Genomic DNA, 19,377 nt, shown 5'->3' with positions numbered 1-19,377 from the left:
AACGGATGGTGGTGTAGCGGGCAACTGGTGCAAATATCTCATCATAATTTACACCTTCCTTTTGAGAGAAGCCTCGAGCAACAAATCTGGCCTTGAACTTTTCAGCACTTCCATCAACTCCATGCTTGATCTTGTAGAGCCATTTCGAGGTGACAACGGATTTGTCCTTGGGTCTAGGAACCACATCCCAGACATCATTCTTCATAATCGACTCATACTCTTCGTTCATTGCATCCTTCCAAACTTGGTGTTTGGCAGCTTCTTCAAATGTGCAAGGCTCATATTGAACAATGGTGCTCATTGCAATTAAGTACCCTTGGTACCTATTCGACTTCTTGCTTTCATGAAATGTCCCCCTAGGTGCAACATGTCTCTCGGCATCTTCGAGAGTCTCCCTAAGCCACGAGGGTCTCCTTTTCGAGGAGGAGGGCTCATGAGGGGTTGGATCAATGGGATCCATTGGTCCTTTAGCGTTGGGCATCGGCGCATCCCGCGGTTCTCTTTGCTTTCCTGAATGGGCTTCTTTGTCCTTCCATGGAAGAGGAAGGTTACTAATCTTCCCAAGGGCAACATCCTCATCGAAGGTGACATCATGACTTATCTCCACTTCTCTTTGACCAGACACATAGATTCTAGATGCCTTAGAAGTTTCATTGTAGCCCACAAATGTTCCTTTCTTCTCAGAAGCATCCAATTTGCTTCTCTTTTCTTTCGGCACATGAAAATATACCGGACTACCAAAAATTCTAAAGTGAGAAACATCAGGTTTCTTACATGTGAAAACTTCTTCGGGAGTTTTGGAGTCCAACGCTTGGTGAGGGCATCTATTTTGAACATACACGACAATGTTTGCAGCTTCAACCCATAAGAACTTTGAAAGGATTTGATCATGAAGCATGGCATGAGTGGCTTCTACGATAGAATGGTTCTTCCTTTCAGCAACACCATTTTGCTCAGGGGTATATGCGGTAGTAGTCTCCCTCTTAATGCCAACTTCTCTACAATAATCTTTGAACTCATTTGATTCATATTCGGTTCCATTATCGGTCCTCAATCTTTTGATCTTCTTCCCGGTTTGATTTTCGACCAAAACTTTGAAAGAACAGAACCATGAGAATACTTCATCCTTATTCTTCAAGAAATATATCCAAGGCTTGCTAGAGATGTCATCCATAAAGATGGCATAATATAATATCCTCCCAATGAGTTCACGAGCATTGCACCAAATAGATCAAAATGAATCAATTGCAATATGTCAGTAGTCTTTGTGAAAATTCCTAGATCTAACAATCTCAGGAATCCTACTGCAACCAACTGAATCTACTTCACCTAGATTGTAAATTACATTACAAGCTTATTTCATATTTCTTCTTGAAACATTGAAGTAAATTACTGAAGCAACCTACACCAAATTAAATATGATTCTGAAACATAGAAACTGAGCAAGGAAAATAGAAACACATAGGACAATTATTTTTTGACAATAGTCCCCGGAAAAACCCAATGCGGGAAAACCGGTGCAACAGCTCTGAGGGTTTATTATTATTAAGTAGTAGCAAATTCTGAATACATCACTGAATACCTCACAGGGTTATTCAGTTACAGAGAGAAATACTGGCAGAAGCTTTGTGAGTTAGCCTCACACAATCACTAAGAAAAAGTCGCGATTATTCCGGCTGCTGGATGAGGTGCCCCTGGTAGGCATTGCGCCGCCTTTGCGTTGTCCTAGCGTCAACCCTTTTAGGCACAACGTCACCCAATGGGGAATTGATCAGTAGCCCAGAGTCACTGCTCTTAGCCTCTCGGTCTCACACCTCGGCTTCTGACTGCTGAAGCTAACCCTCTGCTCTGACTTTCAACTTTCTCTCTCTCCCTCTGTGCTGCTTCTGCGTGGCCCTTCTAGCCTTGCGTCAAGGCTACTGGATCACTCATTGCCTCTCTCTACTGATATTCTCCGGCTGAGAATCTCTTTCTCTTCGGAAGCTTGTATCCTTGCCCCTCTGCGGCAAGAAATCTCCTCAATCGATTTTTCTTCTGAGAACTTCTCATTTCAGAAAATCGATTTTCTCAATCTCTCGATCTGTTTTCCAAATGACCCTCAAGCCCCTTCTTATATCTAATTGTTGGGCAATCAACAACCTAGATTAAATCATAATCAAAGGCTCAGATCGTTTTGGCTTGATCCATGTCTTTTTCTAGAAGTTTCACGCTTGATTAGATTAATACCCATTAATATTTTAATTTTCCTAAGTTTAGACTTAGGAACCCCATTAAAAATATTAATTATTTTAATAAAATCACTTCTTGGTGGAATTTCCCAAAACACTTTCCGGGTTCTTTGGAATGCATGTGCCTAAGCCTCCTTGCAAAATTTGAGGCTTAGAGCACATCCGATGCTACCCCAACTCAACACTTCCTCTTAGCGAGGAATGTGCTCTTGCAATACATTGCTACTGCATACTGCTCTGACTCTAAAGTATCGTCCTCTGCGCTGCTGATGTCTAACATGCTGTCCACCAACCATTGCATTGCTACTGCTACTGTACTGCTGCCTTTGACATTGCCACTGCCAATGTTACATCTGTACTGCAACTCCCTCTCAAATGCTGCATCTGCTATGCTGCTAGCACTGCCACTGCTAACACTGCATCCGTACTGCGACTCAGTCGCTGAGAGAAGCAACTGAAAACACCCAAAACTGAACAAGTATCTAGTGGATACACCTCGGTGCTGAAATCCTAACTGCTGCTAGTTCCACGCTCTCTTCTGAAGCCAGTGCATTACTCAAACTCTGCACTATGCCTCCTCACACTGCTGCCTCTCTGCTTTGTGCTGGTCACATTCTGGCGCTACTAACCACTGCATCTGTTCAATCAAAACTCCATGGCACCAACTGAAAACTCCTCCATCCCACTACTACTGATCATGGACTCCCGTAGCAAGGTGATGATCCAAGAGGTGGGCTCCTCAAGGATCCTGCCCATCCGCAACTCTATCGAACTACAGTTCTATATCAACCCACCTCCCTCCTGGAGGTATCTTGGCTGTCATGGCGAACTCCTCCTCCTGTTCGATTTTTGCGGTTGCAACCTTAGGATCATGCTTCTCATCCTTGTCCTTTTTCTTCAAAGGACACTGGGATGCATAGTGGCCCATCTCGCCACATCTGAGGCACTTCATCTTAGAGACGTCCTTTTTTCGTCTCTGTTGCCCCTGTTGCCCCTTCGATGTAAGGGCTGCGTTATGCTCCTTCTCTACTTTGGGCTTCAACCATTGCTGGTGCAGCGCCCATAAAGTTTGACCTTGAGCAGGTCTCTCCTCAGCTCTTCTTGTCTCAAAGCTGCTCGCATCTCGTCCCAATTTGGCAATGTTGCTCTGCCTAGGATACTTTGGACAAAGACTTGCCATTAATCCGAGACGGAATTTAGAGTCAGTCTCACTAACTCCGAATCCTGAGGTGTGTGCCCGAAGCCGACAACTTATCACGGGTCTCCTTCAGTTTCGTGAGGAATGGATCCACACGTTCTCCCTTCAGTATCTGCGTAGACCTTAACTTCTGTTCTAAGTACATCTTTTGCTGCTCGGAAGATCCCTGATACAATGTGGCCAAGGCATCCCACATCTCCTTAGTAGTTCCTTTGCTAGCATCATGGCACACCACATGATCCTTGACTCCATCTAGGATCATCCTCTTGGCCTTTGACATCACAGGTACTTCTTTAGCGGATCTGCATCTTCCTTTTGACAGCTTTTCTGCCCAGCACTCAGCTTGCAGAAAAATGCGTCCCTCTAGCTTTGCGTGGTTCTACGTAGCTCCCTCTGCCTTGGCAAGTTTTCGATCTGGTAGTCTTACCTCTCTGTCGGCTCACTTAGAGAGAGACACCCACAAAAATATAGCCCTCCTGGCTAGAACTGCGCAATCCCTCAAGGGATTCGAACTACTGCTTGTTGCAGCAAGTTGGCCCTTGCTTCAGTGCTAGATCTGCTCTTCCTTGTTTCACATCAACAACTCTGATACCATGTGAAAATTCCTAGATCTAACAATCTCAGGAATCCTACTGCAACCAACTGAATCTACTTCACCTAGATTGTAAATTACATTACAAGCTTATTTCAGATTTCTTCTTGAAACATTGAAGTAAATTACTGAATTAATCTACACCAAATTAAATATGATTCTGAAACATAGAAACTGAGCAAGGAAAATAGAAACACATAGGACACAATTATTTTTGGACAATAGTCCCCGGAAAAACCCAATGCGGGAAAACCGGTGCAGCAACTTTGAGGGTTTATTATTATTAAGCTGTAGCAAATTCTAAATATATCACTGAATACCTCATAGGGTTATTCAGTTACAGAGAGAAATACTAGCAGAAGCTTTGTGAGTTTACCTCACACAATCACTGAGAAAAAGTCTCGTCTGTTCCTGTTGTTGGATGAGGTGCCCCTGAAAGGCATTGCACTATCTCTGCGTTCCTCTACGCTGCCCCAGTGTCAACCCTTTCAGACACAATGTCACCCAACTGGGGAATCAATTAGTAGCCCAGAGACACTGATCTCAGCCTCCCAGTCTCACACCTCGGCTTCCGGCTGCTGAAATTGACCCTCTACGCTGCTTCTGCATGGCCCTTCTGGCCCTGCGTCAAGGCTACTGGATCACACACTGCCTCTCTCTGCTGATGATTCTTTGGCTGAGAATCTCTCTCTCTGGAAGCTGTTATCCCCGCCCCTTTGCTGCAAGCAATCTCCTTAATCGATTTTCCTCCTTAGAACTTCTCACTTCAGAAAATCGATTTTCTTAATCTCTCGGTTTGTTTTCCAAATGACCCTTGAGCCCCTTCTTATATCTTTTTGTTGGGCAACCAACGACCTAGATTAAATCATAATCAAGGGCTCAGATCTTTTTGGCTTGATTTGTTTCTTTTTCTAGAAGTTTCACCCTTGATTAGATTAATACCCATTAATATTTTAATTTTCCTAAGTTTAGACTTAGGAACCCCATTAAAAGTATTAATTATTTTAATAAAATCACTTTTGTGTGGAATTTCCCAAAACGCTTTCAGGGTTCTTTGGAATGCACGTGCCTAAGCCTCCCTGCAAAATTTGAGGCTTAGAGCACATCCAATGCTACCCCAAATCAACAGTGTTGCTATCACTTGAGGGGAATGGTCCCCTTGTATGCTTTCCTTCGGCACGCCCTTGACAAACACCTTCATGTTCTACTTTAAATTCGGGCATACTTGTCACCATCTTCCTCACATCGGGTAGAGCCTTATAATGTAGATGAGCAAACCTCTGGTGCCATAATTCGGATTGAAGTGATTTGTCGCAAGAGTCCCAATGGGCTTCCTCCAACTTGATATAGGCTATCAACCCTGAAGCCAAGTGTAAATGCATTTTTGAAATTTTTATTCCACACACGTACCTTTCCATTGATGAATGCCACCTTGAATCCTTTTTCCTCCATCACCGAGATAGATACCAGGTTCTTCTTTAGATCGGGTACATATAGTATTTCTTGTAGATGAATGGTATTACCCTGATTCAATTGAAGAGTAACATCCCCAACTCCCTTCACGGGATAGGTGGCATTGTCTCCAAGAATAATTTCTAAATTTGTATCCCTTTCAATCAGAGTTAAAAGAGCTTCCTTGTACCCGGTGAAGTGCCTTGAGGCACCACTATCAATCAACCAATTTCCCAAAGTGTCCGGAGGAGATGCAGTAGAAAGGGAAAATATAAGATAGAATTATTTTTGCTTGTTATCAACAACATTAGATTCATCATACCTGGTGTTTCTTGATCTCTTGGGAGGGCGACCATTTCCTTGATGAGGAGCGAGAGCATTCCTTTTTCCTTGGTTGTTGAATCTGCCATTCCTTTGATTGTTGTTGTCCCTGAAATTGTTGTTGTTGTGGTTGTCATCATCATGAGGTGTATCCCTTCTATTAGGACACTCCCTAGCATAGTGACCAAACTTGTTGCAAATGAAGCATCTTCCCTTCCTTCCATTTTTGAAACTCATCCTTCCTTGACATTGCTTCTTTGAACCTGCATTGTTCTTGTTTTTAGCATGAGCGGAGAATGCACTAGGATCATTCCTCAGATTTTATGCTTTTGTGATTCATGTTATAATGCTCAGATTTATCGGAGAAAATCCTAATGATGAACCTAGATCTAGGTTCGAAATGCATCAACCCTTTGTTCTCTATGTGATTTATCCGGAAAATTTGAGGATCATTCTTATTTGAAGGCATATCTAGTTCCATCATCCTTGTTTCTTCTTGAGAGAATCTAGTCAGCAATTCTTCAAAACCTGGAATCCTGTCATTGTTAAGAATAGTAGTGTTGAACACGTGCCATTCACGAGGGAGTCCTCCAAGGGCAATGAGGGTAAGCTCCCTATCAGCAATAGCTTCTCCAATCGAAAGAAGATCATTTTTGATCTCAGTAATCCTCATGAAGTAGGATTGAATATCTTCATTTCTTCCTTTCTTTATATCCTTCAACTTGTTCTTGAGGAAAAGAATTTGATTTGCATTGCTAGATTTGAACATGCCAACCAACCTGTCATATATCTCCTTTGATGTGTTCAAATCGGAAATGTAAGCAACTAAATGCTTATGAATAGAATCCTTGATGATCTTCTTGGCTTTGACTTCACCCTTCTTGTACTTGGCCTTAGTAGCAGCTGGTGCATTAGAAATTTAGAAGGAGGTTTTGAAATCTTTCCCTACACATAATCGATAACATCTTGCTCTTCTAATGTGAAATCAAGAGACATCTTCCATGCATGATAATCCGACTTATCATGAAGCTTATCATCAGACTTGAAGTAGGATGTGGAGGCCATTGATTCTTGTCTTTGATCAGTGATTGCTCCTTTTAGCCATTGTTCTTCTCACTCTTGCTTGGGCTTTGTCTTCACCTCAGCTCTCATACCATTCTAATTTTAGGATAACAATGGTACGTTCTGTGCTTATAGAAATTTTACTTCAATTTCTTTATTAGCCCAATATCAATATCCAGTTTAGCAATCACATCATCATGATAGTAAAATGCAGATATAACATAAACAATAACAATAGAAGACTAGTCAAGACAAGAGGACACAGGGTATGGCACCAGCTAGGGACAAACCCCAATGTGGGGAAACCCTTGATCAATTCTTCCTATAATTCTTCAAAAGTTCAGCAGAGAGAGAGTACAATGTATAATATTCACTTGCCCAATTACAGTGAAAATATGATCAGTCAAATAGCAGAAACAGAAATCCTAACCAGAAAGTCAATGCTTGTCAACAAGGCAAAATTCTTCCTCAATTCAACTCGGTCAAACCCAGTGAACTTCGGCTTCCAACAACAAGTCTAATCAGCCCAAAAATAGTCTGAAAAAGTCCAGTCAAACCTGGTTAACAAAAGTCAATGCAACAACCAGCCCTAGCACAGTGCAAACCTAGTCAACTTCAACTTCCAACAGCGAGTCTAATCAGCCCAAAAATAGTTCGAAAAAGTCCAATTAAACCTGGTCAACAAAAGTCAACGCAACAGCCAGCCCTAGCACAGTCAACGCTGGTCAAACACAGGTCAAACTACCTTGGATTTCTTGCCCAAAACTGCAGCTTGCTCAAACAGAAATCCTCCACCCAAAACCGCACTCAAAATAGGTCAACGCTTGGTCAACGCAAGCGAAAAACAACCTTTCCAATGTTGGTCAACTATGGTCAACGGTTGTAACAAAAAACCCTTCCCTTTCTTCGCACGTGTGGAGAGTAGGCTCTGAATTTCGTACCCAATCAAATGAAGGAGAGAGAATATTGTGAGTGTGTGAAGTGTCCAAATGAGGAGGAGGCACCATGTATTTATATGCAAACGTTGAGGATGAATAGACGTGACTGTTGGGCTTCTGAGCCTATATGAGTTTGCCGGTCGACCTTGACTTTGTCCATAATCAAAATAAGTTCATAATTCTATTTGTACATGTCAGAATGGGATGATCTTTAGATCAATCTTACACATCTCGGAGAGAGGAATCCAATAAAAATTATTGCCTCATATGAACTGTCCAATGTGAAGTTTGGCCCTAGTTGCCAAATTTAACAGTCCTGCAACTGCATAAAATGCTCATAATGAAAGACCATCTTGGGATCTGATGACCACTACGTGTCAATGACCCATAGCAGTACACTCGCTTTTTTCGCAAAAGGGATAGTCCATGATCGATGTGTCTGTGCTGTCCAGTTATCATTATTAGCCTAACTTCCAAGATGTTATGTAAACGCATTCTGCATGTGTATAATGTAAATAATCTCAGTAGAGCCGTGTCATGTATGTAACGACCTAGGTAAACCTACATTTTTAGTGACGATATCCATTTTAGGAGGTTTTTCATCTCATCGATTCATTTTCCGGATGATTGGAAGAGTTTTTCCCTCCATTCTTACCCCAAAGCTGGAATGGATTTTGTCGCTAGGATCTTAGGCGAGTCTTAGTGTTCTAGATCAAGTCTATGTAAAATTAATTTGGGAATAATCTTAACTATTTGGTTAGATTATTTTAATACAAATTGCTTGGTCTGCTGGATTATACTTGTGTCACAGAGATGGGTAGTCTGTGAGGGTTTGTAACAAATGAGTTTTCTCCCTTTATGATGTAAAAATGTGTAAATCTTGATGTAAAATGTCTAGTGCATGGTTCCTCATATTTAGAAAACCATGGCTAAACATTTGAGGGTTGGAAAAATAATTTATCCTCTCATAGGTTAATTAATTAAAATTTCTGGTCCAAAATTAATTAAAATCCTAAGCCAAAAATTTAATTAATTCTAAGTCCTAGGTAAATTTAAATTCTCCAAAGGCAAAATTCGTCGGTCTTAAAAAATAAATTTTAAGAGGTCACGAGATTAAGGTAAACTAATTATTTTTATAAATTTTAAGCCTCTGATCCTTGGGGGTTAAGTCAAAGTCAATTTTTTGAGGGAATTAACTCAAAAATTCTATTTTTGAGTTAATTAAAGTGCATTTAAATGAAAAATTCGAATTTCCTCAAAAATAATTTTTTTCGACGGATGAGATTAAAAGATATTTTGATCTTTATCAACGGTCAAGATTACTTTGATGATGATCACTCGACCTAGTCGTTGGAGGATTTATCTTTAAATAGGAGGTCATTTGTCAGTTGATCTATCCGATCTCTGAGTCGTGTGCTTAGCAATAAGCTCTGATGTAATTTTTTTTGGATAATAAAGAAAGACTTAGGGGTTAAAATCCGGCGGTGTTACTCTTCATGGGCATGCTGTAAGATGTTTTTTATTCCATGCTTAATTCTGAAGCCATTGATGATAGCTCTTTTAAGAGTGATATGAGCACAGGTATCTTGTTTAGTTTGCTGGATTTTAAATAATAATTTTAATTTCAAACATAATAGTAGGTATCTCTATTCTGTCTTAATTTAATTATTGTTTCTTTTCTCTATTTTTAATGGTTGGATCACGTTTTGTAGGGAAATATTGAGAAAATATCGAGCGTTAGGGGATAATTTTCAGTTGGACCAGCCAAATCTCAATTTGTATTTTCTGAAGAGCCTAGTTGTCTAATCCCAGGGCTTATCATAAGATCGCTGTTTTGTGGATGCATGAGGGGTTTAAGCTAGCACCTCGATTTAAAATTAATTTTTTTTCAATTTCTTTGCAACATAATGATAGATCTAGCTACTTAGAGCCTACAATTTGTAAATATTGTAATTATCTAACGAGGGTGTTTTGGGGTTTTTAGATTTATCATTGTATATATCGTCTGGGTTTTTTGTTTTCATTTTTCCAGGTGCAGATCTGAATGAATTATTTTTAATTGAAGCCAGATCTAGACTCTGGAGGGTAAGATCTGGCCTCAAAATCATTTTGCAAGGGCATTATTCCAATATATTATTATTTTATTTTTCAGTTTGAGGGTTTCAAACTTTATATCTAGGGATTTCATGAAATTTTCTTAGACCAGATTTTAAAGCTGGAGTTTACTAGTTTGACATATAAATTTGTGGAAAATTTTAAGGGTTTTAGGGCTACCATTTTCGGCTGCCCTTTTATTTTCTTCCTCTGAAAAAATTTCGAATTTCTCTGCTGCCTGGGGTTTTCCATTTCTTTTCTCCCTCATTGTTGCCATCGCTCCCTCCTTGCTGTGTCTCTCCTTCTCCTTCCCCGCACAATTTCATTATCTTCGGCCTTACATAACCTTCCTTCCTCACTGTGCTTCCTTCCCTCTTCTTAATCCCTGCTCAACCCTTGCTAAACCGCAACCCTCTGTGCTGCCTTTTCTTCCTCGTTTCCTCACTCTTTCCTCCTTCGACCTATCTGCATGCCCTCCTTCGAGCTTGCACCCTTCTCCTCTTTGCTGCCTGCACTAAATCCTCGTCCCTTATCTTCGCTCGCTGCCGAGCTTCCTCTTCCGCATGCCTTCTTCCTTGTTGCGTTCTCTCTCGACCTTGTGGCCTCAACTCTAGTCCGCCTAAACTAGAATATTTTGCATATGCTTTACATCTAATTGTTCATGATCGTCGTTTCTATTACATCTCTAATCTTCTTCTGAATAACTTGATTTTGTTTTTTCTAGTAGGTTCATGGTTAATTGAGCATCCAAGGCACTGGTCTAAAAATCATTTATATCTTGTGGTTGTGTCTTATTCATTTCAGTTGATATATATAAATAACTCAGTTAATTAGAACTTGTCTCATTTTCATTAAGTTATTCAGGCTTAAGTCTCATAGAGCCTGTGTTTCAGAGGTTCCTTCATTCATTTACCCCTAGGGACTACCTCCCTTGACTTGTCTAGGAGAAAATCTAAATGGAGCGAGTAAGGATTAGAGTGACAACTCTTACTTTGAGCGTTGTCGTGGTGCTTGGACACTTTGTGCGACAACATTTTTTGGTGCCGTTGTCTGGGACCCATTTATTGGACCTTGGCTTTACAACATTCATCTTTCTATCTTTCATTTTAGCCAGCAATAACAACATTTTTGGGCGCCATTGCCTGGGACAAGTTTATCTTGTTGCCGGTGTTCATGACGTTTTTCAATCTTTTCTCTGCATCCCTTCATCTCCTCATTTCATTTTTTTCATTGGCTTGTCCATGGTCAAACAACACAACATTTTTTGGCGCTGTTGCTGGGGATAGAGTTTTTCTGTCCTTGGTCCTCTCAATTTCTTCTCATCATTTGATCCTTTTCATCTTCACCCATTCATCTTCATATCATTTTTTGTTTGTCTCTGGTGTCTAAGTTGGATTTCTGTCTGAGTGGCGACTCCACTTCCTTCATCTTCTACAAGGGCATGTACTAGGAGGAATCCAAGTAGCTTGGCTAATCTTGCTCTGGATCCTGAAAAGGCTCTCAAAGTTAGATTACACAAGCTCTCTTCTCGTACACTCCTTGACAATCTCCGCCAGGAAGCTTTCTATGACATCCATTTACTCTTCTTTAATCATTCCCATAGAGGTCAAGGTTGATAAAAAAGAGGGTGACTTAAAAAATGAAGTTTGGCATTTGTACTCTGATGGTGCAACATCTAGGCATGGTAAAGGTGCGCGAATTGCCTTGAAATCTCCCCTTGGTCATATTTTCAAATTTGCCTATCGATTAGAATTTGAAGCAACCAACAATGTGGCTGAATATGATGCCTTGTTTCTGGGTATTGAAATGGCAAAAACTTTGAAAGTCAAATTACTGAGTATCAAGGGTGATTCAAATTTAGTTATCATGCAAATCAAAAATAAATTTACATGTAAAAATCAAAGATTAAGAAATTATAGAAATGCTGTGTGGGATACCATGGAGTATTTTGACGCCATTAAACTTGAAACTATCCCAAGAGAGAAAAATTGCTTAGCTGATGAGTTAGCTGTTGCTGCTTCTACCATGCAGTGGTCTCATAAATTAATTGAAGATAAAACTAAGATGGATATCATTTTTAAACCTTCTATCCCAGATAAATCTGACCATGGGCAGGCCTTTGATAATGAAACACTTGCTATTCACTTTCTAAATAATTTGGATAAGTTTCAGGGTTTTCAGATAAATTCTGCGGAAGACAGATCCAAACGGCTTAATTTTCAGAGAGGGAAGAGTCCTACCATATGCACGATTGAACATGGCACATCTGAAAAGCAGCATACAAATTTGCCTGAAAGCAGGCAAATGCTCAGCATGAACTACATTGAACGCATTTGATGCCATGGGCCATCTTTTGTATTGTATTCCTAACCCTACACCCTTTTATTTCAGTGTTTTATTTTGTAGGTAGATTTATGTTTTTCATGTTATTGATATAGTTAATAAATGAAGAGCTTATATCTTTTCTGTGCTTAATATTATATGGTGATTTTTGGATGGACGCTACTTATGTTATCTTGTGTGTTGCGTGGACGTAGATTCTGGATTCTCACATTCCTCTGGTGCAGCAATGTGTCCCCAAGTAGAGCCAGATGTTGACCACTACGTCTCAACGACCCATAATAGTACACCCCATTTTTTCGCAAAAGGGATAGCGCCTGATCGATGTGTCTGTGTCGTCTAGCTATCATCATCAGCATGCCTTCCGAGATGTTATGTAAACCTATTCTGCATGTGTATAATGTAAATAATCTCAGCAGACCCGTGTGATGTATGACGATCTCCATTCTAGGAGGTTTTTCGTCTCACCGATTCAATTTCGGATGATCGGAAGAGATTTTCCCTCCAATCTTACCCCAAAGCTGGAATGGATTTTGTCGCTAGGATCTTAGGTGAGCCCTAGTGTTCTAGATCGAGTCTATGTAAAAATAATGTGGGAATAATCCTGACTATTTGGTTAGATTATTTTATTACAAATTGCTTGGTCTGCTAGATTATAGTTGTGTCGCAGAGATGGGTAGTCTGTGAGGGTCTGTAACAAATGAGTTTGCCCCTTCTATGATGTAAAAATGTGTAAATCTTGATGTAAATTGTCTAGCGCATGGTCTCTCATAATTAGAAAACCATGGCTAAACATTTAAGGGTGGGAAAAATAATTTATCCCCTCATAGGTTAATTAATTAATTTTTCTGGCCTAAAATTAATTAAAATCCTAAGCCATAAATTTAATTAATTCGAAGTCTTAAGTAAATTTAAATTCTCCAAAGGCAAAATTCGTCGGTCCTAAAAAATTAAGTTTTAAGAGGTCACAGAGCTAAGGTAAATTAATTATTTTGATAAATTTTAAACTTTTGATCCCTGGGGGTTAAGTCAAAGTCAAATTTTTGAGGGAATTAACTCTAAAATTCTATTTTTCGCAAAAGGGATAACGTCTGGTCGATGTGTCCATGCCGTCCAGCTATCATCATCAGCATGACTTCCGAGATGTTATGTAAACCCATTCTGCATGTGTATAATCTAAATAATCTCAGCAGACCCGTGTTATGTATGTAACGACCTAGGTAAACCTACCTTTCTGGTGACGATCTCCATTCTAGGAGGTTTTTCGTCTCATCGATTCATTTTCGGATGATCGAAAGAGATTTTCCCTCCAGTCTTACCCCAAAGCTGGAATGGATTTTGTCGCTAGGATCTTAAGTGAGTCCTAGTGTTCTAGATCGAGTCTATGTAAAAATAATGTGGGAATAATCTTAATTATTTGGTTAGATTATTTTATTACAAATTGCTTGGTCTGCTGGATTATACTTGTGTCGCAGAAATGGGTAGTCTATGAAGGTCTGTAACAAATGAGTTTTCCCCTTTTATGATGTAAAAATGTGTAAATCTTGATGTAAAATGTCTAGCGCATGGTCCCTCATATTTAGAAAACCATGGCTAAACATTTGAGGGTTGGAAAAATAATTTATCCCCTCATAGGTTAATTAATTAAATTTTCTAGCCCAAAATTAATTAAAATCCTAAACCAGAAATTTAATTAATTCTAAGTCCTAGGTAAATTTAAATTCTCCAAAAGAAAAATTCGTCAGTCCTAAAAAATTAAATTTTAAGAGGTCACAGGACTAAGGTAAATTAATTATTTAGATAATTTTTAAATCTTTGATCCCTGGAGGTTAAGTCAAAGTCAATTTTTTTAGGGAATTAACTCAAAAATTCTATTTTTCGCAAAATGGATAGTGCCTGATCGATGTGTCCGTGCCGCCCTGCTATCATCATCATCGTGACTTCCGAGATGTTATGTAAACCCATTCTGCATGTGTATAATGTAAATAATCTCAGCAGACCCGTGTCACGTATGTAACGACCTAGGTAAACCTACCTTTCTGGTGATGATCTCCATTCTAGGAGGTTTTTCGTTTCACCAATTCATTTTCGGATGATCGAAAGAGTTTTTCCCTCCAGTCTTACCCCAAAGCTGGAATGGATTTTGTCGCTAAGATCTTAGATGAGTCATAGTGTTCTAGATCGAGTTTATGTAAAAATAATGTGAGAATAATCTTAACTATTTGGTTAGATTATTTTATTACAAATTGCTTGGTTTGCTGGATTATACTTGTGTTGCAGAAATGGGTAGTTTGTGAGGGTCTAACAAATGAGCTTTCCTCCTTTATGATGTAAAAATGTGTAAATCTTGATGTAAAATGTTTAGCACATGGTCTGTCATAATTAGAAAACCATGGCTAAACATTTGAGGGTTGGAAAAATAATTTATCCTCTCATAGGTGAATTAATTAATTTTTCTGGCCCAAAATTAATTAAAATCCTAAGCCAAAAATTTAATTAATTCTAAGTTCTAGGTAAATTTAAATTCTCCAAAGGCAAATTTGTCGGTCCTAAAATATTAAATTTTAAGAGGTCACGAGACTAAGGTAAATTAATTATTTTGATAAATTTTAAACTTTTGATCTGTGGGGGTTAAGTCAAAGTCAAATTTTTGAGGGAGTTAATTAAAGTGCATCTAAATGAAAAATTCGAATTTCCTCAAAAATAAAATATTTCGACGGATGAGATTAAAAGAGATTTTGATCTTTATCAACATTCGAGATTACTTTGACGAGGATCACTCAAACTAGCCGTTGGAGGATTTATCTTTAAATAGGAGGTCATTTGTCAGTTGATCTATCCGATCTCTGAGTCGTGTGCTTAGCAAGAAGCTCTAGTGTAATTTTTTTTAGATAATAAAGAAAGACTTTGGGGTTAAGATTCAGTGGTGTTACTCTTCATGGGCATGCTGTAGTAAAATATATTTTATTCCATGCTTAAATTTCTCTGAAGCCATTGATGATAGCTTTTCTAAGAGTGATATGGGTACAGGTATCTTGTTCAGTTTGCTGGATTTTAAATGATAATTTTAATTTTGAACATAATAGCAGATATCTCTATTCTGTCTTAATTTAATTATTGTTTCTTTTCTCTATTTTTATTGGCTTGTTCAAGTTTTGTAGAGAAATCTTGAGAAAATATAGAGTGTTAGGGGATAGTCTCCAGTTGGACCAGCCAACTCTCGATTTGCATTTTCTGAAGAGCCCAACTGTTTAATCCCAGGGCTTATCATAAGATTGTTGTTTTGTGGATGCATGAGGGTTTTAAGCTAGCACTAAATCCTCATCCCTTATCTTCGTTGGCTGCCCGAGCTCCCTCTTCCGCGTGCCTTCTTCCTTGCTGCGTTCTCTCTTGACCTCGTGGCCTCAACTCCAGTCCACTGTTGAACCCGCGTCCCTTCCTACGAGCTGCCCGCCACTCCATCTCCCTTCCTGCAAACCTGCAACTCCATCGCTGCCATCTCCTTCGAGCTCTTTCTCCTTCGAACTCTCTCCCTCTACCGCCGTCAACTAGCAAAGCAAACATTCGATTTCATTTTTTTATTATTTGTTTTAACTTTGTTTTGAATATGTGTTAGGGTTAGATTTTGTTCTTTTCGTTATTCAATTTTTTTTTTGTACTTCAGTTTGAGGGTTTCAAACTTTATATCTGGGGATTTCATGAGTTTTTCTTAGAGCAGATTTTAAAGCTGGGGTATACTGGTTTGACATATAAATTTCTGGAAATTTTTAAGGGTTTTAGGTCTACCATTTTCGACTGCTTTTTTATTTTTCCTTCCTCTCTGATTTTTTTTTTTTTTTTTGGTTCTTTTTCAGATTTCTCTGCTACGTGGGGCTTTCCATTTCTTTTCTCCCTCGCTGTTGCCTTTGCTTCCTCCTTGATGCATCTCTCCATCTCCTTCCCCGCACGATTTCATTACCTTCGTCCCTGCATAACCCTCCTTCCTCACTGTGCGTCCTTCCCTCTTCCCAATCCTTGCTCGAACCTTGCTAAATCACAACCCTTTGTGCTGCCTTTTCTTCTCTGTTTCCTCCCCCTCTCCTCCTTTGACCTATCTGCATGCTCTCCTCCGAGCTTGTACCCTTCTCCTCTTCGCTGCCTGCACTAAATACTCGTCCCTTATCTTCATTGGCTACGTGAGCTCCCTCTTCCACGTGCCTTCTTCTTTGCTGCGTTCTCTCTCGACTTCGTGGCCTCAACTCCAGTCCGATGTTGATCCCACGCCCCTTCCTACGAGCTGCCCGCCACTCCATCTCCCTTCTTGCAAACCTGCAACTCCATCGCTGCCATCTCCTTTGAGCTCTTTCTCCTTCGAACTCTCTCCCTTTGCCGGCGTCAACCGGCAAAGGAAACATTCAATTTCATTTTTTTTTTATTTGTTTTAACTTTGTTTTGAATATGTGTTGGTGTTAGATTTTGTTCTTTTCATTATTCAATTTTTTTTTTGGTCGTTTAAGTTTTTTTTTTTTTTTGGTATGACTTTGATTTCTCATATCGATATATATATATATATATATATATATTTTTTGTTGCTTGAAACAAATAAACAAAAACTTAAAAAATTTTCATTTTCACTTTATGTGACTTTGATTTAAATCAAAAGACTTTGCATTTTCACATTAAAAATTTTAAATTTTTATGTGGCCTTTGGCCCATTAAAAATTTAATTCATTAAGTCTTTTGGGTTTTTTATTTATTTTTACATTTGTGACATTAAAAAATTTAATTGATCATTTACCACATTAAATTTGCTTCATAAGCTTAGCACATTAAAAATTTGCCTAAGGAATAACTGAATTTTAAATCAAAAACTTCGTTCTTGGTGTCTTTTTGTGTTAAGGGTAAAATTGAAAGGGAAAATTTTGTGGTATTGACATTTAATTTCTCTATAGTCAAACGCGCTTAATATTTTTAAATCATCTCTAAAGATTGACTATAGGAGAAAGAAAATTTCTTCTAGATCAGGGTCACTAAAGAAAAATCATTTTAAATTCCTGGATTGTGAATTGTTTAGCATTTGAATTTCATGGTTCTTCATGGTATTTTCGAAATTTGATTGCTAGAATATTTTGCATATGCCTTACATCTAATTGTTCATGATCACCGTTTCTATCACATCTCTAATCTTCTTCTGAATAGCTTGATTTTGTTTCTTCAAGTAGGGTCATGGTTAATTGAGCATCTAAGGCATTGGTCTAAAAATCATTTCTATCTTGTGGTTGTGTCTTATTCATTGCAATTGATATATATAAATAACTCAGTTAATCAGAACTTGTCTCATTTTCATTAAGTTATTCAGCCTTAAGTCTCTTAGAGCCTGTGTTCCACAGATTTTCCTCATTCATTTACCCCTAGGGACTACCCCCCTTTACTTGTCTAGGAGAAAGTCTAAATGTAGTGAGTAAGGATTAGAGTGACAGCGCTTACTTTGAGTGTTGTCGCGGTGCCTGGACACTTTGTGCGACAACAGGGTCAAAAATACGAGTGGGGGGATCCAAGTGCTCTAAATGTACTTCTAGTAAATGCAAAGTGTACTTGAAAGAAGGGAGTAGCTCGATAGAAATGCCAATTGACTCATGATGATTTACTGTTTAGTTTTTTCATTTGCAGCTGTTTTAATGTAATCATCTTTCTTGCATTATAGAAAGAAGTCTGTTTGCTGTTCCAAATTTGCATGCAGATCTGATTTCTGGTGTTTTAGTTGTTGATTTACTATTTTGATGTGATGAAGAACCAGGCTGATGCTGGGTTGATTTAACATGCTTTAATTTATATTTCAAGAGCTAATTTATGATGGGTTGGTGTAGAGCAAATGTGATTTTCAGATCCTTTTTTTTATTTTTATTTTGTTAGATCTAATCCTAGTGGCTGGTGAAATAATCTAACTTGTGAACTGCAGTATCTACACACTTGAAGTTTACCTATATCATTTTCTTGTAGATCTGATGGTGTGCCTCAAGAAGTCAGATTTAACATTAGTGGTGAAACCTCTATGATGTAGATCCGCAGCCTTATGGGGGAAGAATTTTAACATGGCATCAGAGTGGTAATGCTGAAATCTTCTGTGCATTGCATGGAGAATTCAGGGGCCTGTGAGAGGGCACTGAAAATGGAAGATTTCAGCAGTTGTGATGCTGAGAAAACTTCAGTTACTGGAGCTGATCTACTCTTGTGAGTGATGCTAGGACTCATGAAAGGGGTATGCGGGTGTGATGTGCCAGATGCCCCAATGATTTGTGTGCTTTCATACTGAAGATGGGTGATTTGACTTGTGATAGGGTGTTTATTTTAGCTGATTTGTTTTGATTCAAGGCATTGTAGGGATGGCGAATTTGTTAGGTCTCAAGAACAATTTAAGGGAGCTTCCAAATTCACCTCTTGGAAGTGCAAGTTATGCATGTTCATAGATGGATTTTTGGAACATAATTCAATGCAAAGCTACAATTCTTACTGGCCCTCAACAATTGTCTTAGCGTGAGAAGTGTTAGAAAATTGTTAAGGCAGAAAGATTTTCTTATACTTGATAATTACTTGTTAGATTCTTGTGTTCTTATTAACTTTCTTATGTTCTTCTTTTATCTTAGTTCATCAACCAATTACCAAAACAATAGCACGAAGATCAAGGACAACAGATGTAGGTGGACAACCAGGGCAAAACCCCAACCTAGGGGAAAACCCAGTCAACAACTCTTCCTTTAATAGTTTTCCTGAGATAATCCAAGACTCTTGACTTAGACACAGATTTCCTCCACACCATGTCAACCCTTTCCCTTTTCAGCAGATGATCACTTTCTAGTACTGTCTTCAACCTAGATGCAACAATACCAACAACAACACTTCGATGCTCGACCTAGCAACGTTGATCTTAATGCAACAACTTCGACCTTGAAGCACTTAGCTCTTCGACCTTGAAGCAGTGCTTCGACCTTGAAGCAACACTTCTACCTTGAAGCAATGCTTCGACCTTGATGCCGTACTTCAACCTTGATGCCGTAGCCCAGAAAATCACACATTTGAGAGAGAGAGATAACCCAAAACCTTTGATCCTGCAATTCTCCTTCTTCCACTGCAACTTCGCACTTTTTCAAGACTTCTTCTAGGAGTTTGAACTTG

At 38.9% G+C, this 19,377-nt stretch overlaps 1 protein-coding gene across 2 annotated transcripts in view; it reads left to right on the top strand.

Annotated features, from left to right (window-relative positions):
• LOC149138927 (GPI transamidase component Gpi16 subunit family protein) overlaps positions 1-19,377 on the top strand; it is a 117,055-nt gene that overhangs the window by 58,457 nt on the left and 39,221 nt on the right. The gene's annotated exons all lie outside the window — the stretch shown is intronic.

The sequence above is a fragment of the Pinus tabuliformis genome, chromosome X (genome assembly GCF_031772625.1).
Source record: "Pinus tabuliformis cultivar Carrire ecotype Pingquan chromosome X, CPIR1, whole genome shotgun sequence".
Taxonomy (NCBI): domain Eukaryota; kingdom Viridiplantae; phylum Streptophyta; class Pinopsida; order Pinales; family Pinaceae; genus Pinus; species Pinus tabuliformis.
This window is presented reverse-complemented; position numbering and strand designations above follow the sequence as displayed.